Here is a 12,124-nt window from a genome sequence, read left to right as displayed (position 1 = left end):
AAACATGGGTCTGCCAAGGAGGCTCTATGCAGAGGAAGACAGAGTGGAAGTTAAATCTGTTGGACCAGCAGCTATAAGCTTTGGTTCTTCTGACCATCGTGCAGTCACTGGTGATAATGACCGGTGATAGGCTGCCAGTCCAAACTAAAATAGGGTTTCCATGGTGATGGTGAAACCCGGACCCAAACAAGAAAGCAGTATTCCACAGTAGTGGGGAGATTTTACGGTAAAAGTGAAAGATTTGATAGGAAAGGCTTGACCAGAATGACAGGACTTTTCAGGGGAATTCTGTTTTACATTTAGTCAATGGTTAACTTGTTAACTTGCTCAAATTGAAACTACAATAACCTTGTCTGAAGTTATCCATAGAATAAGTTTAGACAAAATATAGGAAAAAAATATAGACACAAACTTGTTTCGGTTGCTGAAGAACATACCTGATCCAACATACTTTTTTTCTTTTTTTTAACCTTTATTTATAGAGGTAAATCCCATACCCACATTAAAATTCACACACACATTCATACACCAACAGCGGGCTAAGACACTTCGACATGTGGTGGGAGACGGGGGATCGAACCACCGACCCTGTAGTTGAGTGGACGACCACTCTACCCCACTTCGCCACAGCTGCACCAAAAATAGTTTATTTTATCTGGTAATCGTGAGCTCTCTGTATGTTAACAACCTGAATTAGATTTATGTGGCCATGAAAATAGTAATCATTTGAATAGGTAATAAATTAATTCACTCAATCTCTTTGTAGTCATTGTTTGGTTTCCCTGATAGGAACTGGAAAATTACTGGAACATGAAAGCACACAGGGACCTTCAGCAGCCAATCACACAAACACAATGTGTGCAATCTGGTTATCTTGTTCATACGGATTAAAACCTTTTCCTATGCCAAACTGAGCATATGCCACTAGCCTTATCGCACATTACACACACACACACACACACAAATTGCCTATTGTGGTAGGTAATACATACATAAGACTCTCACCATTAGCATACAGCTGTGTGGCTGCTAGTCCCCCTAGTGACTCCACTTTTTAACTTAATTAATATTCAAACCTGTCTGAATCAACTTTAGAAAAACAAAACAGAATATGATTAGCTGGCAGGGACGAAAACAGGAGAGTTAAACTGAAGTGAACGTTGAACACAAAAGGCCTGGTTTAATGGGCCCACAGTTGCTCTGGGACTGGATGAAGTGCTGGAGGCCATGCAGCTGCAAAACCCCACCGTCCGTCCATCCGTCTGCCGAGCGTTTCCCCTGAGACTGACCCCCAGCTCTGAGCTCTCAGCCACAAAGGAACAAAACGCCACACTAAAGATTCTTTCTTTCTCCTCATTTCACCCGACAGGAGGGTCTTGCCCCACACACACACACTTGTACGGCTATACTTGTGAGGACATTCATTGACATAAAGCATTACCTATCCCCTTACCCTAACCATCAAAACAAAATGCCTAACTCCAACTGTTACACCAACTCATACCTGAACCTTAACAACTTAATACTCCTCAAAAAGCTCCTTTAAAGGCCTGTCCCCAATTGAGAACCGGCCAAAATGTCCTCACTTTACAATTATGTCCTCCCTTCTAAGGTCTAAAACTGAAATGGTTCTCACAAAAATAGTTGTACAAGTACACACACACACAAACACACACTGCACCTCCCACAATTAATTCACTTCTTCTTTGGATGTCTCTTATTTCAAAAGGGAGGGCAAGTTCCATACAAGCCTACTGCTGGCACTATAGCTGATAGAGGAGGGGACAAGTGTAGGCTACTAGGGGCTGGGGGCACTTTTTTATTGTGAGGACCCCACCCTGCTGGTTTCCCAGTAAACAGCAGACTGGAGAACTGCTGGAGGTAGATGTACCCCCCCACAAACACACACACACACAATAGGCTTATCTCTGGGGTGCCACAAGGGAGGCCCCCTAGGACAGGATTGGTAGTTCATATAATACTGTATGTAGCTTTTCTTTGGATAAATTGAAATATCTCTTTTTTTATTATACTTTTTATTACCATTATTTAATTGTATTATAAATAGGCCTATGATACTTGTAAGAATTCAAGTGTAGTATTTCATATTATTATATGTATATTGTTTCTAGTCCTGATGGGGATGGTGGGTTATGATTGTTCTCAACTGTCATTATTTGTAATATCTGTAATACCTTGGCAATACTATTTACTACAATAGTCATGCCAATAAAGCTTTTTGAATAGAATTGAGTTGAGAGAGCGACCAGTGGGGAGATGGGTGATTAGCTCCAGCGCTGCCTAATCGAATCAGTGTGCGTGACTGCCCCTCCGTGAGCATGACACTGACACACACACACACACACACACACACACACACACACACACACACACACACACACACACACACACACACACACACACACACACACACACACACACACACACACACACACACACACACACACACACACACACACACACACACACACACACACAAAGAGAGTAAGAATTCTTTTTTTGTCAAGTATCATTCAAAAGGATTGTTTCAAAGCTATAGGAGGCCAAAGGTGAAAGGTCGTCACGTAAAAAATAAAGGCTGCTGGGCACTGTCACATTTCACATGGGCGTGACACAGTCTAAGCCCTTATTCTGTTCTCTGACAGCTTTTTAAAACAACAGTAACTCACTGCAGGGGGCAAGAAAAAAGTCCCAAAACCTGGTTCCAACAATTAAAGGAGAGGCTGACTCCAGCTTCGAAGGGCGTAACGACATTATGACTCCCTAACTGACCTCATTTTAGTTAACGTTGGTATGTGTTCGATAATTGAATTTCTTCTTACTGTCTGTGACGGAGTACAGTAACGAATGTAGGTCACTGTATTCAACTTTTTTCAAGTTAAGCACGTCATAAACTTAATTAAAAGAAGCCCCAAGTGAATAGGAATTATTCTAATCTAATTATAATTTGACCTATTTAGATAATATAAGCAGATGAGGAATTCACACTCTTTTGGTTAGATTTTCTCCAAAGCGATTTACAACTGGAGATGGGAAGTTTAGCTTTACGGGTAAAGCTGTTTGCTGACTATGTTAAAATCATTTTGAGGAACCTGGAACAAAACCTAAGACTAGAATATGTGTGTAAACCAAACTTTGGGCCCTGCTGCTGTATACAACAACAGTGAAACAGTTACTTTTCAGGAAGCTTTCTAACTTCAAACGGTGTTCCAGGGATCACTTTTTTTTTTTCAAGGAAAGTTTGTTTATTCAGTTAAAGGCCTACTTCACCGGTTTGAATATGAAGGTGTATTGAATTCTGAGATCCTATGTAGTATAAATGTGCGAAAAAAATTAAAATCGGTTCATCCTAGCCTGAGAAAAGGCAGAAAGAGTGTTTTTTTTAACCCTATATTTCTCTTTCTCGTGACATCACAGAAAGAGAAATATAGGGTTAAAAAAAACTTACTTTGTAAATATTACTGTGATGTCACAGTAAAAGACATCACAGTAATATTTACAAAGTAAGTTTTTTTTAACCCTATATTTCTCTTTCTGTGATGTCACGAGAAAGAGAAATATAGGGTTAAAAAAAACACTCTTTCTGCCTTTTCTCAGGCTAGGATGAACCGATTTTAATTTTTTTTGCACATTTATACTACATAGGATCTCAGAATTCAATACACCTTCATATTCAAACCGGTGAAGTAGGCCTTTAAGAGAATATACCTTTGAAAATGTTGACTTCTCTGACACACCCAAAGTTACATGGTGCACCTTTAATTTTTAAGCAGAGGAACTGCAATTAAACAAAACATCTATTTTACAATGCGGCTTAAGTTATGTTACCGTTCCTATTAATACAAGCAAAAAAAAAACACATTGGCTTTAGACTTGATTTTCATTCGAAGTGACAGCCTCACAGTTTGAAAACGTCCAAGAACAAAGGCTCTGGGATGCCTTTTATCTTCCACTGTATGTGCCGACCGTGACACGGGCTTTTCAAGTATCTCTGAAGCGGATCTATTAAAAAAAAGAAAAAAGAAAAAAAAAAAGTTGGACACAGCTGCTTTTAATTCACTCCGAAATATTCCTTCTCTAGGCCGTTGGAATGGGGAAAACCTTATAACGTAATGTGACCCACTTTTTGATTTGTCTGACTTTTTTTTTTTAAGACTCTCTTCCTTTGCATTACGTCAATTTTATAGGCAAATAAAATAAAACTTTAGGGCAACAAGATGCGTATTAAAAGAAAAAGAGAAAAAAAAAACTCTTCACTGTGTTGGTTTCATTAGAAGACTTCCAGGATGCTTCTGTTGAAAGTTTAACTGACCGCACTCATTGAGAAACAAAAGAATACTGTGTGGGGTAAAATAATGTCCGCCCCCCCAAAAATAAAGGGGCTGTCTGTCTAAAAAGCAGATGTTTCAAGTTGCGGAGAAGTGAATGTTGTAACTTTCCTTGTGCAAGTGCAACAGTTACAGTAGTCAGAGTAAAAAAAAAAAAAAACTGGCCTACTACAGTTATTCTTTTTAGTGTTATTTCCATGCACGGTATTCTATTCCGTCTGGGTTTGATTTGATTTCGCAGTCTAAACTTACCCTAGATTTATATGGTGCACCTTATCTCTATACTTTTTATCTGCACTGTGTCCATGCACTACTGTTGTGTTTATCAGGTGTTGCTCTCTGCACGTGTTTTTGTTTTCTTCTTCTACCTTGCATTGTGGAAAGGAGCTGAGGCCTAAGAATTTAGTTGCCATTGCCAATGACTGCTGCTGTAATTGTTGAGGTTTAATATGACAACTAACCCTCTAGAGTTTTGTTATCAGGGCAAATATACACTGTAGGACACACACACACACACACACACACACACACACACACACACACACACACACACACACACACACACACACACACACACACACACACACACACACACACACACACACACACACACACACACACACACACACACACACACACACACACACACACACACACACACACACACACAGCAGGTTTAATTTTGCTGTAACAAACTGTATTCCAGATGTTAGACCCAGCCGGCCGGAGTTGTCTGTTTGACCCCTTGACCCAGGAGCAGCCATTCATTTAGTGGATTTCACACTATCGTCACAGTGACACCACCAGACTGGCTTTGGTTTCAAGCTCACACTGATAGTGCCAGGGTCTTATTTCCATCAGCAGATTACTCATTGACACATAAAAGCTACCGGTAAGTGTTTATTTAGGATGCAAATATCCTAATGATGTTGGAAAAAAGGCATTAAATAAGTTCATTGGTAATTGTTTTATAACATGTTTAATGCTAAATCTTTCCTTTCCTGTGATGTCATTTTTTCTCTACAGTTTTGGTTATTGCAGACTTGTTCTTCAAATAGGTCTACACAAGTCTTCAGCCTAGACTTTAAGAACCCTCAAATGCTCTGAGAAGATGTAGGTCAACTACTCCTCATCCAAATTCCAGTAGAAATAAACTTGACCAGTCCCCATAAACTGCCGCCGGCCTCCTGGACTAATGACAAAAGCATTTCTGTCACAGCTGACGGCAGCACGGAAAGGCGGATGATGTGGTGAGGCAGTTAAACTTTTGTTTTATTTTCTGCAACATGCATTAAAAATATCACCAAAAGCAGCAGCATCATCATCATCTGCACGGAGCAGCAGGAGCAGGACGGGAATATGTTTTTCCATGCTTTTAAAAAGTTTATTCTGTTCAAGAAAGGAAAAGGAGAAAAAATATAAAAACACAGCAGCTGCTATGCCTGGGGCGGCCAAAGCGCCTGAATGTATTTTTCGCTTTTCTTGTGGCTTAAACAGAGGAAAAGGAACGTTCTCTCTGCAGGGTCGTAATAAATGAAGGAAAAGGCCTTTTTTTAATGGGCCGAACATTGAGCCCTGAGGGACCCACGTGCGCTGGCCAATGAGCTGAAACCACCGGCAATCCCTGACCAATCCACACAACCGCCATCCTCAACGCTACAGCCACTCAATCCAGGGATGACCTAAGCTTCAATAAATGTAGGAAACTTCAAAAGAGAGAGAAATTACCAAGAAATAGCTCAAGCTAATTACAGAATCTAGGTTACGACCGAGACCACACTGTGGCCGCGCTGCTGCAACTCTGCAGCTGGTAATAAAGTGACAAGTGAACCAATCAAATTAAAGGTGGAGTCAGTGATTCTGGAGAAAGCGCTTTGTCAAAATATTTTTTTTTTCTAAATCAGTGAATATCTCCTCACCTGTCTGTTCTATGTGTGTGCAGAGAAAAATCCAGTGTTAATACACGGGCTAGGCTCTATAAACTTGCATGTTGCTAGCTATGGTGGGCCGCCTTTGTTTACATGCCAGTTTACAGAGCCTATATGCTGTGTATTAACACAGCCTATGCACACATACAGTACAAGTAGGATCGTGAGGAGATATTCACTGATTTTGACAAAAGGTTATTTTGACAAAACGCGTTCTCCAGAATTGCTGACTCCTCATTTAAGCTTACTATTCAGGGCTCAACAATAAGGATTTCCCGACGTCCCGGGGCAAGTAAAACGCCACGTCGGGCCAGTAACTATGACAACCCACTTGCCCGAACGGACAACCTGGAGTTTTTCCGAAATTATTGAAAAAAAATTATAATAATAATATTTTTATTTTTTTATAGCGCCAAATAAAATTAATCTATCCACGGTATTTTTTCATATAACTGGTGCTCATTATTAAATAAACGCTTAGGCCTATGTTACTTATCTAATTTATGTGCGAGTAGTTGTGTCTGCTGCGTTGCATCTCTCTCCTATGCTCCGTTTAGTGAAGGGGGGCGGGGCTCCACCGCCGAAACACACACACACACGCACATCTCGGCATAAAACTGGTGCGCCGCGCGTCTCACACACACACACACACAGTCAGAGAGATAGGAAAGAGAACTACACGCGTTACGTTGGTGTGACAGAAAGTACAAAAGCCAACGAGTAGGCCTAAATAAGTAGACCCCAGCCGTCTGAAAAGCAGCAAAAATATCCGCGTTTTTTAAATGCATCCAAAGTGAATCTAGTAGTAGTTTAGCTAGGATGCTAACGTTAGCTGCTGCTAGTAGCCTACTACCAGTTTAATGTGTGCAGGTCAACACAAACATCAGCAACAGTTAGCAGAGGAACATCTCTAAATGGACCAGAGGTGTCACTTCACATACCAGGAGGCAGTGGAAGCTTGATACTAGGCTATTGGAAAAGTGTTCAAAACAGCCTGTCCTTAGCCAAAAGTTAAGATTTTGAATAATAATAGCCTAATAATAAAAAATGTTTAAAACAGATTGATGTAGGCCTAAAAAAATGTCTTACAGAAAAAAGTTTTAAAGAATTGCTGTTGTAAAAAGAATAAAGTACAAGAAAAAAACATTTTTGTGACCAATGTTTTTTTTGCATAAAACACGTCTCATTTGCAGTTATTGTCGGTTAAGAAACTAAAATATTACAAATGTTTCAACTCAAATAATATTTGAATAATAGCTTCCACTTTCAGTATGATCCTTAACTCAGATAACACTGACCATGATGTGTTTATACATTGTAAATAAAGAGCGAATATAACAAATATTTGTACACCTCTAATAAAAACATTTTTATATAGGGGCCAGTAAAAATTTACTTCGGGCAAGTAGAATTCAGACCCACTTGCCCGAGCGGGCAAGTGAAAAAAAACCTTAGCGTTGAGCCCTGCTATTACTAACTACAAAAGCTGTCCATAAAGTGTTAGTCTACCATCAGAAAAAGCTACTTTGTACATGGAAAAAAAATACTATTATCTTTCCAACCACAATGAATCAGTGACTGAGATTTTTAAACAAAAACTCCACATCCGTTAAACATTGCTACAAAGAGCATCACATATTTATATAACAAGGTCTCTGGCCGAAAGGAAGAGCCGATTTCCCTTTCACACACAAACACTGGTTTACAGGTTGGACATGTACTCAGGTTAACCGTTGAAACACAACACTTAAAAAAAACAAGGTGAGAATCTGTGCCGCAGTTTGTCAAAAAACCACTGTCAGACTTTCTCTTTGAAGAGCAACCTTAGACCCTCAAATTGGGCCAGGATCAGGTGTTTTGAGGTTAATGACGCTTTTCAAAAGGGTGCGAGGGGCTTTGGTGCATGGGAAATATAAGCTGAGTGCATGTATAGATGAGACTATTAGCGGATGAGTTGACTTTTGTATGGACAGGAAACTAGTTTGAGTCGTAATACAAAAGAAAACACATTGTCATCTTCTCCATTCTGAAGGTTATAGCTTAGTTGCTTTCCCTTGTCTTATTAGATAGCAAACTAAATATATATATTGGCTTTTGGACCCAACAAGGATGTTATACTTAATATTGAGGTACTTCAATGACCAAATGTTTCATATACATCTTTAATAAACGTTAACTGTGTAACAATGCACATGGTAGGCTATAACAAAATATATGAATAACAGAAAGTAAAAACTGCTGCAAACTTTACTCAAGTTATTGATTGGACAGTAGCCTATAGCCTACCAAAGCTTAATCAGCAAATATTTTGATAATTGATTTGAGTTTTTTAAGTACAAAAAAACTAAACAAAATAGTCTAGTTTACCTTTTCTGATGTGAAATTGCAGCTACAACTTCATCGTTAATTGAATATCTTGATTGATCCATGTTGTGTTATAGGCTACAACATGTGCATTGTCTATCAGCTAAAGCTTAATTGAGAGACACATTTGTGATTTAAAACTACAAAAATGGCAGAAACCAACCGCTGTGTCATCAGCCCTGGACCACACATTTAGGAGGTCGTAATGTGTTGCTGCGTTGCCTGGCAAAGCATCAGTCTGCTCGGCTTTTTTCCTGCCACGAGTGCCCCCTCTCTCTCTCTCCTACTCAGCACCAGCATTTTTATGGACAAAATACCACAGCTACTAGACATTATATGGGTAGAAACTTGAGTATAAGACACGATATCAGTAGCTGAGATTCCTCTCACGAAAACTTGTATCGCAGACATAACATATCTTGTCGTTTTTGTAGTAGAGAAGTTTTTTAAGAAGACAGAAGATTTTTCGCTACTTACGTTCGATATGGAAGCGACGCCTCTGAAATCGCGCAACTTTGAAAGTATCTTCTAACGTCTTCTCACGTGCTGAGTGATACGGTTGTCAGTTGTGTTCCTCGTGACTTCAGTTTGCACTTATTTAACTCACTTCTTCAGTGTCTGGTTTTCATCCAACACGTTTTCTCCGGGACACAGAAGAATGAATGGTTTCGTCCCCCGGCCCCAGACACAGACACACGGACCGGGCTGGGATGATGGGAGGGAGTGACCGCCCCTCGTTATAGGTCCCTCCCACATCCATACACACATCACTAGGCTACAGCAGCAGCTCACACCAAAAGACTCATGAGAATCAATTATTTAGTTAACGTTGTGACATGTGAGCAAAAAAAAAAACGATCCTACGTGAATGACCAATGGTGGAATAAGTATTTACATATGTTCATGTAGCACACTTTTTAAAATAGCCTACTCACTACAAGTAAACATTCATTAATTCATGTAGGCCTAGATATTATCTGCTACTAACATGTTTCTTGTCAGTGTTTTCCCATTGTGGATACATTTTGCTGCTGCATGTAGGCTACTTTGTAGACGTTTAAAGGAATAGTTCAACAGTCTTAATTTTTAGCTTTTTGCCTCAATTTCCGGGCTCAAGACAAGGCGACAGAAACCAAATCCCATTCAAATTCCCCTAATTTTGAGATACAAACATTTCAAATATGTAAACATTTCAACCATGCTACTTTTGATTTAGCTTCTGAGCTAAGAGGATGTGATATAGTGTGACATAAGAGATTGTTGTAAGCAGTCAGGAGAACATGCAGTACACACTAACAGCATTGAAGTCAGCCATTCTGGAGAATGCCTATTGTCAAAATCACCTTATGTCAAAATCAGTGAATATCTACTCATCCCTTACCTGTGTGCTGAAAAAAAATCCAGTGTTAATACACAGCCTAGGATCTGTAAAGGAGCATGTTGCTTTACCCCTCCCCCCACACCTTTGTTTACATACCAGTTTACAGAGCCTAGGCTGTATAATAACTCTGGACTTGTTTTTCAGCACACACACAGTACAGGCAGGTAGCATATCGTGAGGAGATATTCACTGATTTGGAAAAGAAAAGTGATTTCAACATCAAGCATGCCGACTCCACCTTTAAAGTAATTCAATGTCAACTGAACATTGAAGCAGTTGTCATTTTAGCATCTCTGATTACCACTAGCTCTATAGGACAAGCTATTCACACAGTATTACATGGGACGTCTGGGGAGTGTCTACATGTCACATACTCTCTAAATCTGTGTCTTAACCTTTTAGTGGCAGACTGGCAGTGGAACAGCTGAGCCCCAAGACTCACATCCAACAGCAGGCGATGCAGATTGCTCACATTCTGAAGGCTCCATCCATTCACACACAATATGGCGTGCCATTATGTGCCACACTTAGCATTATTTCCAGACATGTGTCTATGGGTGCACCATACTTACTGATGTTAATGGTGCTTGATTATGTTTGTTCTTTTTTTTCTGAATAGCTTGATTGAAATTTTGTACAACAACAGTGAAACAGTAACTTGTCAGGTAGCTTTCTAACTTCAAACAGTCTTGCAGGGATCCAATTTTCCTGTGACAAAAGTTTGTTTATTAAGTTATGAGAATATACCTTAGGAGATGTTTAGTTCTCTGACACACCCAAAGTTTTATAGTGCACCTTTAATCATTGAAGTAAAGATTTCATTCATTCATTCATCCATGCACTATCTCCCATCCCTAGTCTCCAGGCTTGTATTGTTGCTGGAGTCAGTAGTATATCACATGGCAGAAAGTGTGAGGAAACATTTGGAGAAACAGCAACACTGCGAAACAACAACTTTTGTATATTTCACGTTTTGCTTTGCACGACACTGAAGGAGTTTGAATGGACTATTTTGAGACTGTTGTGACTGGGAGAGGAACAACTGGAGCCAGGGTCTCTGTTCCTTTCTGGGCCCGTTTCAGTCAATTAAATGAGTTTTGAATAGTCTGAAAGCAAAAGGGAAGTGTCATGGCTCGCTCAGGGAGTTTCTAGCTAAACAACTCTACAGTTATTGACAATAATAATAAAAGCCCTGATGTTATCCATCCAGTTCCTGGGACCGCGGTGAAACAGACTCACTGACTAAACTTTCGATTTGACAGTCAATTTGAAAGCACAATATTATTACACATAATATCATATTCATAAAATACATGATTGATTCAATTGAGCCAACTAGCTTTCCTGTCTTCATACTTCATACTGAATTCAGCCTGTTCTATGTTTATATTTCACACTAAATCAACTGGTTGGTAACAATAAGGAAGATCAGGGTTTAGATTGAAATCACAGCCCACAATCTACACAGTGTAATTATTTACATCAGTGGTTTTAAAACTGTGGGGAGTTTTTTTTTTAGTTTGTGTTTTTGTTATTAACATCATATTTCTTTTTTTGTAAGTTATCATACAAAAAAAGGAATACAACGTTTTGGTCTAGATAGTTAATCATTTGGGAGGTAATCCGAGGTTAACTGATCACGTCACGTTCACGTCCTAGCACAGTGTGTATTGAGTTTATTTAAAAACATTTGGAAATGGGGCTGTCCTCAGTTGCCCATGTACTGTGTATAGTCTACAGCCTTTTTCAGCCTCGTCTGTGGAAATAAAGATAGCTAGACAACAGAGTTCTTCTGCTTCGTTCCTCTCACTGCATTTAAATGCATTCACTATATTACAGAGAAATAAGTCTTGTTAAAGAAAAAGAGCACCAAGCCCATCCCAGAGGACCCTGCATATTCTATTTTAATTAAGATTTTTATGGAAAATCCATGTGTCCTTCTTCAATAGCTTCTAATTCATCCGACCCAGTGTCTCCAAATTATTTGTTTACACAAAATTCCTTGTATTTAGCCTCCTAATTTTCCTCTCAAAGTGCACCAGATTCATGCATTTCACTAGGAGGGTCAGGATGTCTGCTGGCTACTATTTTCACCCAGCAGG

At 39.5% G+C, this 12,124-nt stretch overlaps 1 protein-coding gene across 1 annotated transcript in view; it reads right to left on the bottom strand.

Annotated features, from left to right (window-relative positions):
* Window positions 1–9,281, bottom strand: part of lhfpl2a (LHFPL tetraspan subfamily member 2a) — a 48,933-nt gene extending 39,652 nt beyond the window's left edge. The window contains exon 1 of the mRNA XM_080046909.1: window positions 9,119–9,281. The gene's annotated coding sequence lies outside the window, so the exon portion shown is untranslated. The remainder of the gene's footprint in view (window positions 1–9,118) is intronic.
* Window positions 9,282–12,124: the final 2,843 nt, after the last annotated feature.

Source organism: Ammodytes marinus (assembly GCF_949987685.1).
Source record: "Ammodytes marinus genome assembly, chromosome: 18".
NCBI lineage: Eukaryota > Metazoa > Chordata > Actinopteri > Uranoscopiformes > Ammodytidae > Ammodytes > Ammodytes marinus.
Note: the sequence above shows the minus strand (reverse complement) of the source record. Positions and strands in the feature narration are given on the sequence as shown.